The sequence below is a fragment of the Tupaia chinensis genome, unplaced genomic scaffold (genome assembly GCF_000334495.1).
Source record: "Tupaia chinensis unplaced genomic scaffold, TupChi_1.0 Scaffold000191_1, whole genome shotgun sequence".
Taxonomy (NCBI): Eukaryota; Metazoa; Chordata; class Mammalia; order Scandentia; family Tupaiidae; genus Tupaia; species Tupaia belangeri.
Window position 1 is genome coordinate 448,212 of NW_006159666.1, and position 6,213 is coordinate 454,424.

Consider the following 6,213-nt stretch of genomic DNA (forward strand, 5'->3'; position numbering starts at 1 on the left):
TTAAGCCACCGGGTCCAGGACTCGAACCGTGGTTGACTACATGGGAGTTCAGTGACTGCCATTAGACTAACTGCAGGTCCCAGGCATTTGCATTTTAAAATATTTATAATGCTGGGACCAGTAGACGACCTAATGTTTACATCACTGAACTACCATGTAGTTGACTGTGGTTTGAATCCCAGACCCAGAGGCTTGAAATTCATGCCAGGCACATGTGTGTGTGTGCGCCCAAGATCCTGAGAGAAGAATGGAGGAGAAGGGATTGCAGCTCAGCTCTGAAAATTTCTAAACAAAGTAGAAATTTATAAACAAAGATATGTATGGGAGTTGGTAGATGGACAATTAGTAAGAGAAAACAGTTAAGAATGATTCTGGCTGGGTCCAGCAGGTGGTGTAGTGGTTAAGGTGCAGGAGTCCCACATGGCTGTCTGCAGTTCAAGTCCCTGATCTGGTGGCTTGCTTCCTTGTCTTCTGACTCTTGCTTTCTCTTTCTCTTTGTCTCTCTCTGCACATGCCCAATAACAAATTAAAAATAATAAATGAAATTAAATAAGTAATTCTTTATATATATATATATATATATATATATATATATATATATATATAAAACCACTTTAATACATTCTGTATTCTGCAAATATGTGACATGTTCCCCAAAAAATCATATAAAATCTTGTTTATGTCTATTTCTTTACTACAATGACAATACGTGTGTTTAATTCCTAAGGAAAATGGCTCTTGCACAGGTTAGAAAATGTCTGTTTCACTCAGTTATTCTATCCCAAGGAAGGGTTCTGATCAGTGAGCTGAAACAGAAGGTGTTGATGTGTAAAGCAATTATTTAACTCCTCTTTCTAGATGTCATTACGCTTTGACTTATAAAAAGAAACATTCCGTGCTTGGTAGAAATGTAGTAGAGGGAATTTATAGTGAATAGGATCTCAAAAATCAATTAAGGAGTACACTTATACTCTTAGACAAGATTAAAAATAAATGAGGGAGAGAAGTGTGTGTCAGCTAAATGCTAATGTATAATAACATCAACAAGTTTGACATACACTTTTATAACAGAAATGTATCAATGTGTGTCTATAGGCTCTTTAGGACTGATATAAATCATGTGCACTCACCAGAGAGAGAGACAGAGAAAAAGAGAAAGTGAGACAGCTCCCCACAGGGGGATTGGCCACACCACAATCCCTTGTCCATTCTTTTCTCAGAATTTTGGGCACCCATGCACACCCACTCAGTGCATTTCTCAAGTTGTAGGGCCTAAGCTTCAAGCCACACAGTCAGCCATGTGGGATCAGCCTCCTTAACCACCATGCCCCAGGCAAGCCCTCACTGAATTGTTCATTAAAAATAAATAAATAAATAGAGATTGTTTACTATAGGGTACATGCACTTACAAAAGAGACAGTGATAAGCACAGAGACAGCAAGAAATGCCCTCCGGGGGGATGGCCGTGCGCAATCCCTTCTCTTCCATTCTCCCTTCGGGATCTTGAGCACCATGCACATGTGCCCAGAGTAAATTTCAAGCTGCCGGGTCTGGGACTCGAACCTCAGTCAACTATGTGGGAGTCCAGCAACATAACCACATGCCATCTGCTGGTCCTCATCGCAGGATTTTTAAACACTTTGTAGACGCTTTACACTATCTCTCTTGAGTTTTAAATATAAATCATGTGCACTCACCAGAGAGAGAGACAGAGAAAAAGAGAAAGTGAGACAGCTCCCCACAGGGGGATTGGCCACACCACAATCCCTTGTCCATTCTTTTCTCAGAATTTTGGGCACCCATGCACACCCACTCAGTGCATTTCTCAAGTTGTAGGGCCTAAGCTTCAAGCCACACAGTCAGCCATGTGGGATCAGCCTCCTTAACCACCATGCCCCAGGCAAGCCCTCACTGAATTGTTCATTAAAAATAAATAAATAAATAGAGATTGTTTACTATAGGGTACATGCACTTACAAAAGAGACAGTGATAAGCACAGAGACAGCAAGAAATGCCCTCCGGGGGGATGGCCGTGCGCAATCCCTTCTCTTCCATTCTCCCTTCGGGATCTTGAGCACCATGCACATGTGCCCAGAGTAAATTTCAAGCTGCCGGGTCTGGGACTCGAACCTCAGTCAACTATGTGGGAGTCCAGCAACATAACCACATGCCATCTGCTGGTCCTCATCGCAGGATTTTTAAACACTTTGTAGACTCTTTACACTATCTCTCTGAGTTTTAATTCATATTAAAAAAAATACAAAGGCTTTGAAAGGCTTTGGTGTTTCAGGAAGAAAGAAACGATATAATCTAAAGAGCTGTATACTCTTATTACTGCAATGATCAATTTGATATTCCTGTGCTCTTACACTTGAACGGTGAGGGAAACTCGGTGCACATGAGAAGATCAGGACCTTGATTCTCAGCAGTGGTTTGTAATCGCTCTGCCTTTCATCCAGTGCACCAACAGACCCCTGGTGTCCAGAGCGGTTGCCATCCCAGCGCTGCACGCCTCCATGAGCGGCAGCCAGCGCTCCTGGCAGACACGGGACACTTTCCCGCCAGAGGGGAGAAGATCCAGTGACGCTGGTAAATTTAACCAGGCTCTTAGCTCTTACAGGGAACGAGATTGGAATCTCAGGACCTTATTCCTAGGGATGAATCTACTAACCAAATACCTGCAAAGTTATTGTGTAGCTACAAACATAATTTCAAAATCCCTGATATTTAACTACTCATAAACAAAAAAGCTGGTTTACATCAATTTTTAACCAAAAAATATGAATGGCATTTGGTTTTCTATGTTTTTAGGTATTTTTTCCTTTTGTTACAGTGTTATAAACTACCAAATGTTCTTTATATCTTTAGAATATGATTTTCTTTATTTGTAAATTATTATGTATGATTCAACCTCATTAATGAAACTAGCTTTGTGATAGTTACCTTTAGGTGAAAGTAATAGTAAATTTTTAAAGCAATAACAAAGAAAAATTACAATGACATAATAAAATACTAAGTTTAAAAATTACTTGCTTTTCTTAGAAACTTTACATTTCAAATAATAGCTACCTATATATTTCAAGATAGAATTATTTTGCACACTATTCTGACACTACTATTTCAATTCTAGTAATATAATTATTCAATATGGAGAGTAAAATTAGTGGTATGGATTAAATAATTTCACAATTTCTTGATTTCAAATTTCAGCTTCTATATTTTAACATATACGTCTGGTTAAAAAAGAAAAGTTTATATTTTAGTTTGCACTGTATGTTCTGAGGAAGCAAGAATTTATAATTTATATCTAAGGCAAGTAAATGTCATAAAACAGCACTTTTAGTTACACACTTCATCATGTGTTGACTCCAAAACTACTCGGAACTTCAAGGCCGAAATGCCTCATGCCCGAGTTCTAAGTTTATGGAGACTAAAATGTAAGAAATGGTCTTTCACTTCAGGTTTTAAAAATGACAACCCAAAGATAAAAGCGAGTGATCTCGGTGATGTGCACGGAGTATGTGCTTACGGAGGATTTACGGTGTGCTACCATGCTGCGGCTGGGAGCGCCTCGCTTAGGCCACGGAGTGTGTGCGTACAGAGAATCTTCGGTGTGGCGACAGTGCTGCAGCTGGAACTTCTCGTTCAGGCCACGGGAGGACTCCAGCTGAGCTGGCTCTGCTTTCGGACTTCTGTCCTTCACGATGTGCAGAAAGAAAAGTGAGAAAATGCCTTGCCTTTCCTTCACATAAATGATTTTGCTATTTGTGAAGAATTGATGTTAAATAACAGTAATGTTTAAAATTCTCTATTGTATGTCTTCTCTTTCATTCTACCTCATAACAAAAATGCAATAAATGGGACGGCAGATCATTCTCCTGGAGAAGATGCCTCACGTGGCTGTCCTCTGTGTTTCAGTGGTTACTAACGCAGGCCAAATACACACCCCAACCTTCAGAGCTCACCCCATAGCATCATAAGGCTGGCTCTGTGAGCACTGTGGCTTCTCAGAGTACACTGATTTAAAATCCAAGCATAAGCACAAATAATACATTTATTATTATTATTAGTTAGAAATCTTTCCTTGCATGCAATGTCAGCCAATTGGTTTATTACGATCACAGAATCAGCAAGGAACAATGAGAAACAATTTCTAAGCAGGAAGACATAAAGCTTAGAAAAAACATAAAAAGTGTCTGGCCCAGCCGCTCAGGCATAGCAGGCAATGCAGGTGCCCTGCAACACTGGAAACCATAGAGTCAACTGTGGGTTTGGTTGCTGGGTGCCTGACATGCCAGGCGGCTCCTGGGCGCTCAGGATCCTGAGGAGCTGGAGGACTGGGGAGGGGCCCAGTGTGATGAGAGCCTGTGCAGGTGCCTCTGTTTCTTTCTCTTTCTCTCTCTGTCGCATTACTGCTGGGTCGTTGGCAAAGTCATGATGCATTTTTGCATAGAAAAGTATGCCATGAATTTCCCAATGAGCTAATATATCATAAATAATCATAATGATAATAATACTGGCTAACATTTATTTTACACTTTATGTGCCAGCTACTTATCTAGACGATGAGCATGTGCTTGTATATACAGATAGACAGATAGCTAGACATACACTGCTGAGATAAGCCCTCCGAGGTAGTACACCAGTTTTCATTCGCTTCCTCCACACTGGCCTCTTCATCATGGATGTGATATGCAGATACTGGCACCCCACCAGGTCCCTAAGGCTAGTAACAGTCACTACTATGTGCAGTCAGGACGTAAGGCATAGGCACTGGATGGGTGTGGTGCCCTGTTAGCCCTAACGGGAAGTTTTCTATTGTACTTTATCACACATCTGGAAAAATACATCTTACTTAACAAATGGGTTGTCAGAAAAGTCACGATGCACCAACCCAAGTCCACGAACAGAGGAACAGATTGGAAAAGTGTGGCGCATATACTCTATGGAATCCTACTCAGTCATAAACATACAAGACTGGCATTTGATAGGAAGTGGACAGATATGGAAGATTTACTGCTGAGTGAAGCAAGTCAGGCTGTGAAAGAGACTGACTGCACTCTATGTGGAAACGGAAAGAGGAGAGGACAAAGCATCAAAAATGGTTATGGGCACTGGAGACACTGTGGGAAGAGGGTAGGGGAAGGAGGAAAGTCAGAGGGAAGGAGTCAGTGAGAAAATGGAGGGGCAAAAATTTATGGGACACAGAAATGGGTGATGATCTATTGATGATAATGTGCATGGTATTTTCAACTGGACTGGTGGGAAGTGTATTCATGTTGGATAAATTCACATTACAAGCTGTAGGGATGTATAGTGACTGAATGTATAAAATAAAATAGGAAAAAATGTCATGATGTTATTTTTACCAATAAAAAAAAAAAGTCACGACTTTTCCAACAACTCAATAACAGAAGTAGCCAAGTTTTTTATTTTTTTATTTTTATTTTTTGGTAGAGGTTCAGATAGTAATAAGTTTTAGGTTGTCAGAAAAGTCATGGTGTGTTTTTCTATGCTTCTCTATCAAAAATGAATCATGACTTTTCTGACAACCTAATTTTTAGGCATTGCAAGCCATTGTCTCTGCACCATCTCTTTTTCTCCTCCCCCCACTTTTTTTTTTTTATAACAACCCCTTAACATTTAAACCCCATTCCTTGGGACCAGCAGATGGAGTAACAGTTAAGGCACTGGACTCTCATGCAGTTGACTGCAGTTCAAGTCCCAGATCCAGCAACTTGAAACTCATACAAGGCACATGCACATGTGTGCCCAAAATCCTAAGAGGGGAATGAAAGAGAAGGGACTGTGGTGTGGCCTTCCCCTCTAGGGGGTGAGTTCTTGCTTTCTATCTTTTTGTCTTTCTCTGCCTTTCCAGTGAGCACATGTGCCCTACAGCAAAAATCTCTCCAAAAATAAATAAATAATAAATCCCATCTTGAGACTCATCTAGCCCCGTGGAGCCATTGTTCACTGACACCTGAGGTAATGCATGAGAGGAAGTCCTCCACCAAGTGGGTCCTCAGTCTCTCTCTTGGGGAGTCACAGTGCTTTTCTGGGTATTGAGGAACAAGTGCTATTTCAGATTCGGGGACTGATAAGCCTTCAAAAGCTGTGTGTTAGCTTTGCAGTGGCACACACTGAAGGGTGCCCAGAAGCAGCAAACACGGCTGGGGGGCGGGGGCGGCAGGCGGGCCCCCCCTGCCCCGGCAT